This window comes from Mauremys mutica, chromosome 8, assembly GCF_020497125.1.
Source record: "Mauremys mutica isolate MM-2020 ecotype Southern chromosome 8, ASM2049712v1, whole genome shotgun sequence".
NCBI lineage: Eukaryota > Metazoa > Chordata > Testudines > Geoemydidae > Mauremys > Mauremys mutica.
In genome coordinates, this window is record NC_059079.1 from 24,422,317 (window position 1) to 24,440,224 (window position 17,908).

The 17,908-nt window shown below is 42.3% G+C and overlaps 1 protein-coding gene across 6 annotated transcripts in view; it reads right to left on the minus strand.

The window, feature by feature from the left end:
• ZZZ3 (zinc finger ZZ-type containing 3) overlaps positions 1–4,349 on the minus strand; it is a 104,699-nt gene extending 100,350 nt beyond the window's left edge. For 3 of the 6 annotated variants that reach the window (XM_045026377.1, XM_045026374.1, XM_045026372.1), the window contains exon 1: positions 3,780–3,954. The gene's annotated coding sequence lies outside the window, so the exon portion shown is untranslated. Of the gene's footprint in view, positions 1–3,779; positions 3,957–4,218 lie in introns of those variants that run through there. The other 3 variants (XM_045026376.1, XM_045026375.1, XM_045026373.1) reach the window with 3 other exon arrangements.
• Positions 4,350–17,908: the final 13,559 nt, after the last annotated feature.

Below are 17,908 nucleotides of genomic sequence, written 5' to 3' on the forward strand. Positions count from 1 at the left end.
CAACAAACAAAATTATGACACAGTATTAAGTCAAAGCAAGCAAGAATATAAAATAGGGTAACTACTGACACTGCTCAAATGCAAACAATCCTAACAGACTAATTATGATTAAACAGTAATAGAGCGAAGCATACTTTTGTCAACATGCCATGTTTTGCCCTCACCTTTACTTTGATTACAGATGCCAAAATATGCAACGTAAGTTATATTTTGCTGTACTTCAAACCTCTTCCCAATCTAGGAGGACATACAAACATGATACGCTGTCCTCCACTCGCCATTAAAAACTTGGGGGTACCCTTAAAAAACATGTTTGACTTCAGTACCAGAACAGCTTGAACAAGGGTCAACAAAACACAGACACAAGAGTGATTTTGGAGAGATATGGTGTAGAAGCAAGAATTATTGAGTTCTTAACTGTACAGTACTGTACTGATTTGTTTAAAATCATCATTTTAATCTAGAAAGTATATTATACAATAGAAAAAACACTTACTTCAAGTTTAATCCTACTTCTAATAAAGATATTTCAAAATTAATTTTAAAAAAGTTTTTCAAACAGAACACAAATTATTTATGCAAATAAAAACATAGCAGTGCAAGGAAGTTAGCATACCTGGGCTATCGGGGCCTGGATATTACAGAAGTCTAGAGATATTTTTAGTTAATCTGATCTTAAAAGTTCTCTTTTATGAAGTCTACTCTACTGTGAAAGTGACATTTGAAAAGAGAAGCCATGTCTATAGTGCCCTTAAGGCTATAGTTATATAAAACTACCTGTAAAACTTGATTTATAAGCAAGTTCTCATAAGCAGAATGCAAGATTGGTGCTAAAGCAAATGCTGCCAACTTGAAAAAACTACTCATCCCAGATGAGTGAACTTTCCTTACCAAATGCGGGGAGTTACCGCATTAATTTCTACAGAATACAAGTCTTTAAAACAAATTATAGCCCTTATAATTGTAAAGATAACCTGCAAAATTTGAACAAAAAGTAAACCAATTAAATGCCACAAAAATGGAGGCTGTGGAAGAAGCAGAGACCTCCAACCAGCTGCCTGAGTACTGTGCGGAGTATAGAAGGAAAAGATGCTCTCTTCCATCTACTTTAGCCAGAATGCTGGTGGAAGGATAGAGTAAGAGAGCCTTTCCATCCTTGCAGACACCAGAAAGCTCTAGGGAATGGCTAGAATAATGAAGAATCCCCCAACTCAGTAGCCAGAAGGTTATGGGAGAGGAATAAGAGAGAAAGCGCCTTCATCCTTTCAGGATGAAACAGGATGGTGAAGCTTCAAATTTATTAGACTATTATTAACCAGAAGCTAATACAAAACAGAATCCCTGAGCAGAGTAGGAAGAAACCCTGGCAGAAATCAAAGCACCTTCCCATTGCTCAGCTGGTGAGGTGGCAGAGAAAGTGGAATGGACTAGAGCCTTGTCCCTGGGCCTTGCTGACAAAGACCCAACTCTTCTTTCATACTTAACTCTGTAGTATCTTTGATGTTCTAGGTAAGTGGTAAATTTTTCAGATTCTGCAAATGTTAAATACCTTCACACAGAAAATATGATTAAGCTTATTTTTTTTCCTTAATAATTATGCTATTTGAAATAGTTAATTACTTAAAGAAATAAACATTTTATAATTAAAGAGACAAAGAAATAATCACCTTAGTTTTTAATCACATAGAGAACTCAGAATGGTGACAATTACAGTATTGTACTAAATTAGTACTACATCAACTTAAAATAGCTATACACCTGGAGGATCATATTAAAAAAAGATATTTCTATTTAAGGTCCAGTCTACTACTACTTATCCACATATAGTTATACCATTCAATAGAATGAAAAGAGATAATTTACTGTGCAAGAGTTGCAAGTTTGGGCCCAATCTTGGGCTCTAAGACATTTCCTCTTAAAACAACTTATTTTATTCAGTCTTGAGAGCAACAAAATGAATGAAAAGCCTTCAACTGCAGTTGGATCAGACTATAAGTAACTGGCTCAAAGTCATACTGACAGGGTAGAATCCTGACTTCACTGAAATCAGCTGGAGTTTTGCCATTCACTTCAACAGGGCCCAGACTTCACCAGACATCTGCAGCAGAGCCAGGAAGACCCCAATCTCCAGGCTCTCTGTCTCATGAAAATAGTGAACATCTTAGCACATACTCTTCTACTTCATAAAATCTGCAAAATTCCTGTCTATTTTTTCACTCCTAGAGCTACATCATCAGTTTTTTTAATAATAGCTATTGCTTCTATTAACTTTAAAGTACTTTAAAAATGCTCAGATATTTTTATGTAAAACAGAATAATATCAATTTTACTGTCTTCAACTTACTTTCTGGGAAACATATTTACTTACAAGAAAAACTTTTAAATCATAAAGCTACAAATCTACAAACTAATTTTGGAGCATCAGTTCTTGTATAATCAAGTCTTAAAACACATCACAAGCAAAAACTTCAAAAAATGAATAATAGTTAATAAGATTAATCTAACATTACAACTAGAAAAACACAAACAAAAAGTGTGTTCTCAAAGGTTTGCCAACTTAGTATTTAAGAGATCATACGCCAGAGTTCCACCTCTGGAAACTTGAGTCCATTTACATGCACTAAGTTACAAGGTACAGCGAACCTGGTAATAGCAATACAGATCCCAGTGCATGGGTAGTCCCATCATAAAATTAATAGACCACATTTCTCAATAGCTGATAATATGCTCCAGAAGTCCAGGCTTAAAGAATTGAGTGTCACATGTTGTAGACTGTGTAGAAATTTCAGAGCTAAGTAGCAGTCTAGAACTGTAACAACAAGGGATGTTGCAATTTTAGCATAGGAGAACTGTCAGGGCGCCTTGAGTAACCAGAAGTGAAATGTAACAGGGATGCTACAGGGCAGGAGTAGGACCATATGCAAAACCTGTTGGGGACCAAGATTAGAAATGCAGGGAGTCCTGCAGAGTTGGAATGCTTGGGTGCTAGTTTATTATTATTTTCTTTAATTTCCAATAGTTGTCACAGTGTGCAAGGCACTTTTCAAATATAAGAGAAAGTGTGTTTCGGGTGCTGCAGCACACCACAGTAGGTCATGTCTGCAGCACCTTGCATTGCTGTCCATTCTATTTAGACCTGTCTACCTCACCCATCACAACCATGATATTGGCATGCCTGTAAAACAGAAGTGGTGAGGGTGCTACAGGGCACCCTCAGATGCATCACGGCAGAAACATGCAAGGAGCAGACAAAGCAGTGCTGGGAGCCAGGTCTACACAGGGGAACAGCATTATTATTTGTTCTGATATGCAGTAGTGACCACAGCGTGCTAGGCAAATTGTAGATATCAGAGATGTGCTTGGGGTGTTTAAGCACACTGCCCAGAGGATGGCCCAAGGTGCTACAGGCTAGGGCATGGTCAGACTGCAGGAAGCCTGGTTTGCCTGAGGACAATGGGAGGTGCTGGGAAGAGGCAGGGCTGTACGCGAAAATAAGGGCACTCTAGGGCAGGGCTATGGGGCAGGCAGGCAGGCAGCAGGGACAGGTAGCGGGGGGCACTTGAGGGCAGACAGCGCTGCAGGGGGGGAACAAACTGCCAGTGGGCCACAGGGGGGTCAGCAAAGGAGATCAGGTCAGCGCCTACTGTGGAGCAGCAACGGGCACCGCACGGGCCGATTCCCTAGGGTGCTCAACCCCGCCCCCCGTGTGCCCTGAGGCAGGGAGGGTGCGAGGAGGCTGTTCCCACGGTCCCCGCCCCCTAGACCCCAGGTACCATTACCCAGCAAGCCCAGCGCCGCGCCGCCATCCTGCTGCCGGCCAGCTCCCACGGGAACCACGCAGCCTCGCGAGAACTCACTCCCTTTCCCTCCTCCTTGTCTCATACTGTCCCCTCCCACACAGCTGCGCTAGGCATCAACATGGCGGTAGCGCCGCGCACGTGTCCCGGTCCCGCAGCAAACGCCTCGTACTGGCACCCGGCGCGCGCACATGCACATGTACACGCACGCGACGGGAGGGGGGGCGGAGCCGATGCGCACGCGCAAGAGTTGCCTTGCCGCTCCGGCCCCAGACAGTTGGGATTCGAACGGGGCGCGCGAGCCTCCTCCCCCCACGCGCTGATCACGTGGGAATTTTCCCCTCCGTCTGCCCCCCCCCCCTCGCGGGCGCCGAATTCGGCATCATCCGGGTCCCCCCTTTCCCTTGTGTCGAGGCCTCACCTGGCTCCCGCTATCTCGCGCGCACGGAGCCCGCCGGCAGAGGAGCCGTTTCCCCTGCTCGTTCTCTCCGTGCCGCGCACCAGGCGGCGGCGGCTCCACACAGCGCCTGCTCCCCCCTCAGCGCGGCGGCTCCTTCCGCTTCCTTCCCCTCCCCCCGCTGCAGCGGGGACCCGCTCCCTGCAGCTCCGCCTGCTGGTAGCTGGGGGAGGCGGCCAGCCGCCGCCTGCGCTCGCGGGGTGAGGGTCGGCGCCGGGCGCGCCGAGTGACTGTTCTCCCCGAGTGGCAGGGGGGCGGTCCCTAGCTGGGTGCGAGCCGGCTCTGCCCACAGGGACGCGGCGGGCGTCTGGCCAGAGGGCGTGTGAGTCAAGAGCCGGGCTGGGCCCGACTTGGCCGCTGTGCGATGCGGCTGGTGGAAGCAAGAGGTGCGAGGGATGGGGCAGAGCTGGTGCGTTCCCTGCCCCCAGCTAACCCCCCCACCCCTCTCTTCAGAGCATGCAGGCACTGGGGTGGCAAGGCCCAGCCATAGGCAGTGGGTCCAGCTGCTCGCCAGGCAGGCAGCTCTGGGCATTTAGACCAGTGGTTCTCAAACTTTTATACTGGTGGCCCCTTTCACATAGCAAACCTCTGAGTGTGACCCCCTCTTATAAATTAAAAACACTTTATTATATATTTAACACCGTTATAAATGCTGGAGGCAAAGTGGGATTTGGGGTGGAGGCTGACAGCTCATGACCCCCGCCCCATGCAATAACCTCACGACCCCCTGAAGGGTCCCAACCTCCAGTATGAGAACCCCTGTTTTAGACTGTTGCCCACCCCCCTTTGGCTTAACCACATAAGCAGCTTTTGGGGTCTTTCACATTTGTGTCCATTAGGAAGAGAAATTGATGAGGTGAGTCAGGTGTATTTTTTGGCACAATCATGTTGATTTACAAAGGATGTGCAGAGAGTCCTGTTTCCATTAGGGTGACCCGATGTCCTGATTTTATAGGGACAGTCCTGATTTTGGGGTCTTTTTCTTATATAGGCTCCTATTACCCCCCAACCCCCTGTTCCAATTTTTCAAACATGCTCTCTGGTCACCCTAGTTTCCCTGGATGTTGTAATGCGTAAGGCAGTTTCCTTGCTGAGCCAATCCCCAAGCCAGTCAGTTCTCATGGAATTTTGTGTTTCTGCTTCTTCTCAGGACCACGGTCATGCCACAGATGCTTCTGTCACTGTCTGCTGGCTTTCTTCTCTACACGCACTTAGCTTGTGCTCCCATAGCTTTTGCATTTGCAATCAGGGAACACATCCCACAGAGCAGGGGTCCCCTAAAAGCGCCTGCGTCTTGGCCAGCGGTCGAGCATTTGCCGAAATGCCGCCGAATTTCTGCAGCATTTCGGCGGTGACGCCTCTCGATGATGCCACTTGCCACCGACAAGCGACGTCATCGAGAGGCGTTGCCGCCGAAATGCTGCCGAAATTCGGCGGCATTTCGGCAAATGCTCGACCGCCGCCATGGTCCTTCGTCTGGCGCCTGCCAGACGAAAAGGTTGGGGACCACTGCCATAGAGGTTAGCTTCTGCTCAAGCATTGCCATATGGCCCATTGCTTTGGGCAGTGGCAGCTTTTATTTTCAACTTTGTCACAACATAAAAGAGCTTAATTGTGCCTTCCATGGAGCCTGAAAGACAGGTGCTTAGCTTTAACCAGATTTGTGATTGTAGATGAAAGATCCACTTGATGGCAACCATTAAACATCTTTCCAGCACAACAATATTGTCTTTATCTGTGGCCTTTTCTAGGGCAAGGTGGTTAACTCTATAACTGCTCACCAGGAACAAGGGTCTATGCATCCTAACAGCGCCTTCCCTTATGTTTTATCAAAACTGATACTGCCTACCTTTTTTCTAAGACCTTTTCAATCAGCTATCTGACTGAAGTCAGTGAGGGAGCTCCCCACAGAAGCTGTAGTAACTGTTCTGTTTGTTTTCACTCTAGGATGCTGTCTGGCTTTAGGCAGATCTGATATATCTTTTATTGGTCTCTTCCTCCTCCATAGTTGCAATTAATTATTTTTCAGATATTTAGGGATTTATAAAGGATTAGCAGAACCTTAAATTTAGCCTGTAAAGAATACAGATAAGTGTAGAACATTACTAATATCAGACTACCTCTCTGTGAAAGCTGTCCTTTGCACTACCAGAAGCTTCTAGTCGTCCTTCATGGTTAATCCCAGGTTGAATACAAAATCCAGATAAGAAATTATAGCATCTTGAAAATTAGTATGTCAGTTCAGGGCCTGGCATAGAGTTTATGGTGCAAATTAGAGATCAGGCACTCCAGGGGTTCCTGTGATACATACTGCCCAAACCACCTCTCCAAACAAAATACCTGTTTTTAAAATTGAAAGTGTCTTATGTTTTTGTACAGAGGTCAGGTAAAAAAGACAGGTTTAAAGGAGAGTAAAGCTGTGTCATTAGGCAGGTAAGAGAGCCCAGCAGCTATCAGCTCTGGCCCCAAAGAGAGTAATTCCTAGCCCCGCACCACTTGCTGCCCCACACCACTTGCTGCTGCCAGCTGGTTAAGTCCCTGTCTCTCCATTGTCAAGGAAAGCATCTTCACAGCGTTTGCTAAAAGGGGACATGATCCTTTCAATTCCAAGATGCTGCATCTTCAAGGGCAGGGCCATTGCCCTGTCCACATGGCCTACAGTGAGGGTGCTGGGCTCTGGTCAGGCTTTCTGTAGACTGGGTTTAGGAGGAAGCCCCATCCACTAGTGGCAGGGATTCCCTCTGGGGAAGATTTAAGTCCATATATGGGAGTATGCTCCAGTGTAAGAAATCCCTGGTCTGTATGCCCAACCAATAGAAGATGGGGCTCAACATGAGCTGGGTTCCTCCAGAAAGCAGGTGGAAGGGCAGTGGTCCTATCCCTGAAAATGTATTTTCTTAGATTAGTGGGCCTCTGAAGATGCATTTCATGTGATGCGGGAGGCAGTGGTGCCTCAAAGAAGGAGATGGGATAAGCAAGCCATCAGCCAACTGCTGAAGACTACAGGAGAGGACAGAGTGGATTTGTCCTTGGACCCTCCAGATGACACCAACGGTGAGTCCTGGGGGGCAAGAGGGGCTACTCAGCTGAAGGAGAGGAGTTGGGGGTTCAGGGATGTAAGGGTGGGGATAGTAGAGGGTTTGGAGCTGTGTCACAGGGGAAGAGCTGATTGCGGGATAGGCAGGTAGTTGAAGCTGTGGATTGGAGCTGAGGTAGTAGAGATAAAAGTGGGCAGGAGAGCCAGAGTGGAGGGAAGCAATGTGGGGGATGAAGTCAAAGCTTTCAATCTGGTAGTTGGATCCAAAATAAAGTCTCTCAGAGAGGGGCTTGTATGAGGAAGGGTGACGCATGGGGCAGATTTCTGACAAGAGCATCATTAATAATCATGGTATTTCTATGTGGATTTGAAGTAGGGTGATGGAGTCGTCCCTAACTCTGCTGCCTCCACAGCACTGATGGCAGAATTCACAGAGGTTACAAGTAGGGGCTTTTGCAAGTATTGCCAAGAAATACCTCACTTCATTGTATCCAATAAAATACTGGGCCATTACTGTGGCTTTTAGGTCCTTTTAGCTCATCTAGACCAGTGGTTCTCAAGCGAGGGTACATGTACCCCTGGGAGAACGCAGAGGTCTTCGAGAGGGTACATCGACTCATCTAGATATTTGCCTAGTTTTACAACAGGTTATATAAAAAGTACTAGCGGTCAGTACAAACTAAAGTTTCGTACAATGACTTGTTTATACTGCGCTATATACTATACACTGAAATGTTAGTATATTATTTATATTCTAATTGATTTATTTGATAATTATATTCTAAAAAATGGGAAGTAAGCATTTTTTCAGTAATAGTGTGCTGTGACACTGTTATATTTTTATTAGGAGTGTTAAGCAATTAAAAAATCGTGATTAATCACGTGATTAAAAAATTAAAAATAATATAAAGTGAGCACTGTACACTTTGTATTCTGTGTTGTAATTGAAATCGATATATTTGAAAATGTAGAAAAACATCCACAAATATTTAATAAATTTCAATTAGTATTCTATTGTTTAACTGCGATTAATCACGATTAATTTTTTTGAGTTAATCACGTGAGTTAACTGCGATTAATTGACAGCCCTAATTTTTATATCTGATTTTGTAAGATAGTAGTTTTTAAGTGAGGTGAAACTTAGAGTACGCAAGACAAATCAGACTCCTGAAAGGGGTACAGTAGTCTGACAAGGTTGAGAACCATTGATGTAGACTTTTCCTTCCGGCATTATAGGATCATTTCCTGCAATAGGTTTCTTAGCACTTTATCTAGATTAGTTTTAGACATGGATTTCCACAGCAAATAATTTAGATGTCACAAACAAACTACAGAAAATTATAAAGTAGCAAAAACATAATGGTGAGCACTCCTGGTCGGCTGTTGGTACTAATGTACAGTAATCTTGTCTCCCATTTAGGAATGGGAGAGGCCAGAATGAGAAAAGTTTAAAATAGCTAACAGTTTTTCTAACTTGCAGATCTCGAAAGGAATCAATTGCAAGCCACACTTACTGTAAAATTTAAAACAATATCTGACTATTAAACCAGTCATTTCCAAATACACCTCTACCCCAATATAATGCGACCTGATATAACACGAATTTGGATATAATGCAGTAAAACAGTGCTCTGGGGGGGGCTGGGCTGCTCACTCCGGCGAATCAAAGCAAGTTCAATATAATGCATTTTCACCTATAACGCGGTAAGATTTTTTGGCTCCCGAGGACAGCGTTATATCGGGGTAGAGGTGTAAACTAAACACCTCCACAGTGAACAAGTAGCTATTATACAGTGATGAATACATCTTTCCCTAGTATTTAGGTTGAAATCTGTCCAGTGCCTGATCAGAGGAGGCTGCTGAACCATTGTCATTCCCATTGCAAAACTTCCATTTGACTTCAGCAGTGCAGATTTGGGTCCTAAATGTCTTTTCCTTATTGGTGGTGCATGATCCCTTTCACAGATGCACAATATCAAGATAGTTGTAATCTAGGCTGCTACTTAATAGATGCCCTGGAGGTGCCTGAAGAATGGAAGGATTGTGGCAACTCATCTAGTCCACAATCACCAGCCTTTCTTCTAATGCTCATTACTATAAATGTTCAGTTACTGATCAATATTCTTTCATTCCTTGCCGAAAGAAACCATTTTGAAGCTGCCTTGTTCTTTGGTCCCTTCCTGTTAAAGTTACATATATTGAAAGAAAAGACAAGACACAAAATACAATCTCTGGCATGTAGAACACTGAGAACAAGGTTTCAGAGTGGTAGCTGTGTTAGTCTGTATCAGCAAAAACAACGAGGAGTCCTTGTGGCACCTTAAAGACTAACAGATTTATTTGGGCATAAGCTTTCGTGGGCTAGAACCCACTTCATCAGATACATCTCTAAATTTGTTAATCTCTAAAGTGCCACAGGACTCCTCGTTTTTACTGGGAACAAGCTATTTCTCATGATTTTGTAACCATCTAGCTAACTCTGGTTCTTCCTAAAGAGACTCCCCTTTTCCTAAGGGAAGCTCTTAGCCAGCAAGAGCTAACTGCCAATCCCCAACTATTATTCCCAACAGCTACGTAACCTTCCTTTTCCAACGTTTTATGGAGGTCGTGCCAAATTTTCTGTTCAAAGTTCCTCCCCAACTGCAGATTTAATATTGATGCTAATTAGATGTACTCTGAAGACAAACCATCCTTCTAAACCACACTTACAGTTTGTATCTCCATTAACTTGAGGTCGCAGTATTTATGCAGCCAATAGCCCTTCGTACTAAATTTACTTCAATAGGGGGTCTGAGTTTGGCATCAGCAATCTCCAGTTACCCTCACTGGGGTTTGTTGATCAGAAAGCAGATCTTCAGCCCTTTCTCTGGTCAAGGCAAAATCTCAACAATCTTCCTCTTTCCTTCCAACGCTTATATTTAGACCTAACGGTATCCAGGAAGCAGCTAGAAAGTTGCCATGAGAATTCAGATATCACTTTATAGAATGCTTTGGTGGTTTAGAGGCCTGCCCTTTCACAATAATTAGTAACAAAATGTTATGCAATGTATTGGCAGGGCAACAGCTCAATTTAATAACTCAGTGGCTTACTTTCAAAATTAGTGCCAAAATGTAAAATCAAATGCCAAAAAGTTGATTTTTCAAAATACCACACATCAGCCAACTTTAGGGAACATCTGCCTACTTAATATTGAAATTTAAGCAGTTTATTTTTCGAGGAAAAAAATCCCTCTGGGAAGAATATTTGCTTTTGTATGTATTTTACAGTGTAATGAAACAATTATGTAACAGGTTGACATTATTGGGAAGAAAAACAGGAAAGAATGACTTCAGACTAAAGAAGGGATAGTTTAGTTGAGATGAGAGAGAAACATGTCCTTATTGTAACAGCAATTCAACAATAGAACACCCTTGCATATGAGGTCACTGAGGCACTATAAATGATGTTTATAGATTAGGTAAGATTCAGTAATTTTTATGATAGATACAATCCTTTGCAGACATCACTTTTATTATTGTAAGGGAAGGTGTAAAGATTTTTTAAAAGCTGTTAGACTTAAATAAGTGCAAGAACTGTGTGCTTTAGAAAAGCTAAAACCATGGAAAACAGACACTGAGAAGAAAGAACAAGAGTACTTGTGGCACGTTAGAGACTAACAAATTTATTTGAGCATAAGCTTTCATGGTCTCTAAGATGCTTAACAAATGCCTGTGCTATTAAAAGCCAAATTCTCACCTTCTATGTTATCTTAGTTTCAAGTCCTCTGCTTTGCTGCCTAGCTATGCTTGCTGTTGCCCCTGAACTGCACGAACATTTTCCTTACTTGTGCTTCCAGGAGCTACTATGACTGCCAGCTATCCCTGGAATCTCCCTTGTGTGCCATGAATGGGAGGAATGAGTCTGATAAAGGATATTTACTCATCTGTAATTCTCTATCCAGATGTTTTGTTTTATAGGGATAGCTTTTTAATTTAAAAATAAATTACATAAATCCAGTTAGTGGGTCCTTTGTCTGCTTAACATAAATCTTTAATGTGGGTCTCCACTACAAAGTGGTTTTATGCAAAAATAAGTTGCTATACTAAAATACATGCAGTAAGTCATAATTTTCATTCCATATTTACTCCTGTAAGTTTAATGTATGTTAGCAATCTAAAAGATAGTCTTAGAAACAAGCAAAACATTTTTATTACTAAGAGAAAGGACTGAATATATTTTTTCACAAACATTTAGAATAAGTCTGTTATAATTCAGCACAGAACAACTTTGCTCCATTTCATAAATGCATAGGGTCATAAGCCTGAAATTCTTACTCATGAGACTATTCCCATTTAAATCAATTACACAAATTGCAAGAGTAAAGGCTTCAGAATCAGGTGACTAGAGAATAATGGCTGTAATGCAGTGAATTACAAGGAAATGATTTAATCTAGATCTTTTGGTGACTCATAAACCACAAAAGCAGTACTCAAAGAAGGAGGCAGTCTGACATTCTGTTTAGCTTACCATAGTATACTCATTGTCATTTAAGATTATAGTTGGAGCTTGGATTGTACATTATAAAACTAAAATATCAGTTTAAAATATTTGAAACTACTGTATTATAATTGTCATTTACTTTTACCTATTTTTGAGTTTCACTTTCCTCATTCTTGAACTTTGGTTTAAACTTCCAAAAAAGAAACACAGCCATTGGGGTCTGGAAAATTTCAGACTGATGAGTGACAATTGAGGAAGGTTCTGAGTAAGATTGGAATGGAAACCATTATGTAATTTTAATTATAGCAGTTGATACCATTTACATCATAATCTGTTATTACAGTTATTCGTAGGCCTTGGCACTAGAAGAAATCTGAGTTGAAAAGTTAAATGAAGCATTTGCTGAGAGGGACATTGTCAACTTAATCTAGACTCCACCCCCCCCCCCCAAAACAAACCAGTTAAAAGTCATCTCAGCCTCCTGAGTCAACCTGCCAACTTTTGTGGTTTGCAATCATACTTTACTATTTTTAACAATGGTTTTCCTCTTCCTGTTGCTGAGTAAGACACAGGGGAAACTGAATAAAGACCCAGTTCTGCAATGAAGTTGTATGGGGGCACATGGATTCAACTACTCAGATCTATTGCAGGATTGAGACTTACATTACTAATTACCTATTGCGCTGTTGTTGTATTTTTGCTCCTACAACATTCCTTGCCCTCATTGCCAATTCATTCACTTCTGAAGTTCTCCCCTGTACTGACCCTTATGTATGGTAACTCCTACCAAAAAATAATAAATCCACTCACTACCTTGTCTCCTTCAAGTGCCTCTGGAAGAGTCTCTGCTCTTCTGTACCTACAGAACACTCACATAAAAATGGTTCCACTGGCAGTAAGTTACATTGTGTGCACAGCTAATGTACATGAGCACGTGCTTGTATTACTGTTACCTTGTCCTCCCTATCCCTGTTTGTTTCACTTACCCTGAAATGATACATCCAAGGTTACCTAGCTGGTCCATAGCAGAGACAGGAATTAGAGCCCTTGACTTGTCACTTCCAATCCAGTGCCCTATCCACTGGGACTCATTGTTCTATGTGCTGTTCAGACACAGGGGCCGTAAGGGAATGGGAGGGGGGTTGGATGGGGCAGGAGTCCCGGGGGGGGCGTCAGGGGGTGAGAAGCGGGGGAGGGGCAGATAGGGGGTGGAGCAGATTGGGCCACACCTGGCTGTTTGAGGGTTGGGCCACACCTGGCTGTTTGAGGAGGGTTGGGCCACACCTGGCTGTTTGAGGGTTGGGCCACACCTGGCTGTTTGAGGAGGCACAGCCTCCCCTAACCGTCCCTCCATACAATTTCTGAAACCCGATGCGGCCCTCAGGCCAAAAAGTTTGCCCTCCCCTGCCTTAGTTAATCAAAAAGGCAGAGTCATAAACGCTAATGCAGGCATGTACCAGCAAGTTGCATGATAGTAGCGTGCTGAGATCTGGTGGTTCCTGTTTGGACAAGCAGGAACCTTATTTCCTCCAAATAACATGGTTATCAGTGGGGGTTAGGGTCTGTGCCTATGCTTACCCTTTACAGCCATAGCTCATGAAACTATAGTCCAGCTACAGAGCTGACCTGACAGAAGCAGCTTAGCAGCTACAGGATCGGGTAGTGTGTACATTTGAAAGCAAGATGGGACTTCCTACAAAACTGTTTGGATGCCACTATGACCAATGCCATCTGTATTATTAAAAGCAGCAAAGAGTCCTGTGGCACCTTATAGACTAACAGACGTATTAGAGCATGAGCTTTCGTGGGTGAATACCCACTTCGTCGGATGCATCCAATATGTCTTAGTCTATAAGGTGCCACAGGACTCTTTGCTGCTTTTACAGATCCAGACTAACACGGCTACCCCTCTGATATCTGTATTATTGTGACTCTCCACAACATATCTGAGGATAAGGGCGAGAATTTTCACATGGAGTAGGCCTGACACCATTGGTTTGCAGATCTAGTACAGACAACCAGAAAGTGCTTTGTCAGTACTAAGACTAGTCCAGGCAAGCAAAAGAAATACAAGTGATTCCTTGTGTTCCCATATCCTTTCAGTGCAGGGTGACACATGAGGAAATGTGCCCTGTAGAGCTGTAAAAGACATGGGAGTTTATTTGTTGTTGCTTTTATGTGGTAAGAGTTTGATATTTTATTAAAAGCTTTCGAAAACTTCATGACTATCTTTTTTCAAGCAAACCAATTTATTAACATAACCAAAAGTATTCTGAAAACCATTGCAAGCATCCTAGTTCCCTATACACAAGTAAGTAAAAGTGCAAACTTGCAGAATTGTGCCATTACCTAAAGTCTCATTGCTAACTGGATGTTATATGTGTATCCATTCTCATTATCCCTGTACAATGTGTAAATCTGCAGGTAGAGTAAATGGGGAACATCTGCCCATTCCAGTTCATAGAATGGGTCATAACCAACCCCATCTTTGGATTGTTCAATGGCTGCACAGGGTGCAGGGTGTGGTAAAGTGAAGGAGAGTCTGTAGGCACTCTCCTTCACTTTATGGTGAAGGAGAGCTGGAATGATGGTGCAGGAGCTGGAGGCTGCTAGCCATCAGGATGGGCAGCCACTCACACCGCTCCCTCATCCTGTGGGCATGATCAAGAACTGCATCACTAGTCTCCCTCACTGCCGTCTCTCTTTCCACTTCCTGCTCCTCCAGGTGTTTGTTGTTCTGACCTGTGCCATATCTCAAGCAACAGGTCATCTGAGCCTTTTCCTTTTTCCATGCTGGTTGAGGGTCCTCTCCTCAGGAGACCTGGATGATTGCCTTGATCCAACAGGGCCTTCAACTTTTAAAATTATTTTTGGTTCATAGAGAAAAAAAATCTCCCATCTGTCATACCATAATTTGATACTTTTATTCCATCTTTACACACAGGCATCTTCAGAAGCTCCTGGTAGCCATGTATCCAGATCAAAGACATAAGGGATTTCAGATTTAATTAAATATACCAGGAACTGATTAGGGGGTGGTTAGGCTATTTAGACCAGTTACCAGTATGGGGCCTGTTACCAGTATTGGTTTCAATATTATTTCAGGCTGGGAAAGCCTGCTGGAGGTCCCCAAGGGGAAGAGGGAGAAAATGTTCCAGGCTAGTGCTGGAATTCCATCTAGCTATCTAGATAATAGAGCTCTTTTCATCACTTGCTGGCTGAACAACATATCAAAGAGTGGAGAGGGCTGTTAAGCTACAGCGCAACCACTGGAAGTTTACCCTGCCCAGAAATCTCACTGAGATTCTCCTGCATGAAAAATTCTCAAGCACTACCTGCCATGAGGGGAGGAAAATTCAGTTGAACATTAACAGGATACTGAATTAGGATGTGGAGGCTTGCTAATAGCAGAACTGATCCCCCCTACTTTCTTCTCCCCACCTCAGACACCATGCTTTGGGTGGACGGGGTCAGTAGACCAAGTACAGACATCCACAAGGGACTTTTTTCACTTAATACAGCCACTGGGGTTTATAATCTATGCTGTCTGGGACAAGGCTCTAATGCAGTGTTTCCCAAACTGTGTTCCACGGAACACTAGTGTTCCGCACAATGGGAATAGGTGTTCCGTGAAAGAATCATAATTTTAAAAAAGGGTCTTTACATTTTTTTTTATTTTAAATTTGGCATATTTGAAGCAATTTACAACTCTTTTTGAATGACTATAATTTAACATAAAACTCTTTTTCCGGTTATTGATAGATCTCGTATTGAATATAATGGCGTAAAGAGAATGTAGCACGCAAGCATGTTGACATCTACCCCTTTTGGGCATGTTTCAGTGATGCTGTACCCCTTCCGCTCGAGGCTGCGCGAACTGCAGTGGTATGCATACACCATTCTCTTTACGCCATGTTGAATATAACATATAATATAAGGTTATATTCGCCATGTTGAATATAACATTCAAACCTGTGGGTCTTTACTGTGTGTGCGATAAGCACAACTAAACTAGCTTCGCTCGAAACAATATAAATATTTGTGACAAACAAAATTTGACAAAAATCAGTATTTCTAAATATTGTTACTAAACCTAATCACCATGGATTTGTGGCTAAAAGAAGGAACTTTGAAACGAAAAGCAAGTTCTTCTGGCACTCCAACTAAAACGAGCAAAATATTGTGACACTTCAAAGTGAGGATGAACAATTGCATTCTTTTGTTGTCGAAAAATCTGTTAGTACTAGTGAGTTATCCAAGGTGAAAGAATTTCCACCAAAATATATCAAAAAACAAGAAGAAGCAGGTGTTAAAAGACCAAAACGAAAGTATGATGAAAGTTATGTCTTTCGGTTTTATGTGTGTTGGAAATAAAGATGTTCCTGATGCGCACTGCATCGTGTGCAACAAAATACTAGCAAACAATTCACTGGCTCCTGCTAAACTTCGTAGGCATTTGGAAACCAAGCATGCTGAATACAAAGACAAAAAGATACAAGTTTTTTCAAGAGGAAGCATGACTCACTTGGAAATTGTAATCTTTTGATGATTAAAATTGCTGAAACAGACAACAAAAGTGCAACAGAGGCATCTTATCGAGTAAGTTACCTTATAGCGCTTGCTAGAGAAGCTCACACTATTGGAGAAACGCTTATCAAGCCTTACGCGAAAGCTATTGTAACGTGTATGTTGAGCGAGTAGTCTGGTAAAAAAAATTGATGCTGTACAGTTGTCAAATAATACTGTTGCACGCCATATTAAAGATCTTGCCGATGACATTGAAAAAGAGCTAGTTTGCTGACTGAAAATTTGCCATGAGTATTCATTGCAGCTAGATGAGTCCACTGACGTTTCAGGACTTGCTGTGCTACAAGTATTTGTCCGATATAGATTTAATAATATTATTGAAGAGGACCTGCTCTTATGTGAATCTCTGCAAACAACACAACTGGAGAAGAAATATTCAACTGCATCAACAATTTTATCAGAAAGCATGAAATTAGTTGGGGAAGATGTATTGATGTATGTGTACTGATGGTGCTCGGGCAATGACGGGGAAGATGAAGGGAGCTGTAACACGAATCGTAAATGTGGCACCAGAAAGCACTAAGAGCCATTGTGTTCTACACAGACAAGCACTTGCAGTTAAAAAAATACCAGCATATCTGAAAATTGTGCTTGATGAAGCAGTACAAATTATCAATTTTGTCAAATCTCAACCACTTCAATCCAGGTTTTTTAAAATTTTGTGTGAAGAAATGGGTAGTCAGCACAAAGTGCTTCTTTTACATATGGAAGTGAGGTGGCTATCCAGAGGGAAAGTGCTTGTGAGGCTTTTTGAGCTTTGTAGTGAACTACTGGTATTCTTCACTTCAGATAATTCAGGACAAAAATTTAATGATTGTCTGACAAATTCCTCGTGGCTAATGAGACTTGCGTATCTTGCAGATATTTTTGCAAAATTAAATTAAATTAATCTGTCGCTGCAAAGAAAGAAAGTGACCCTTTTTACTACAATGGATAAAATTTCGTCGTTAAAAAAGAAACTGGAATTCTGGGCATCTTCTGTAGAACAGAATAATTTTGACTGCTTCCCTACAGTACATGAATTTCTGACTGAAATAAATTCTACAGTCCATGAAGAAGTTTCCAGCACCATTTTACAGCACTTACGTGACTTGCAGGCCTCTTTATTAGAATATTTTCCTACAACTACTGATGATAATGCTTGGGTTCAAAATCCATTTGTAATTACAGCCAAACCAGTCGGCTTTACTGCGCACAATTATGAAAGCCTAATTGACTTAATTTCTGACTCTGATTTGAAACAAAAGTTTAAGGATCTTCCGCTGAATAATTTTTGGAGCAGCCTAATAGAAGAGTACCCTAATGTGGCTAAACATGCAGTTCGAGTGCTCCTTCCTTTTCCTACATTTGTGTGAGATGGGATTTTCATATTATACTGCAACAAAAACCATATATAGGAATAGACTTGATGCTGCGCCTGACATGAGGATTCAACTTTCCAGCATTATTCCTAATATTAAGCGAATTTGTGATTGAAAAAACGCAGAAACACCAGTCCCATTAAATCCAAATGTGTATTTGTTTATAAAAATAGATTTTCCTAGTAAAAA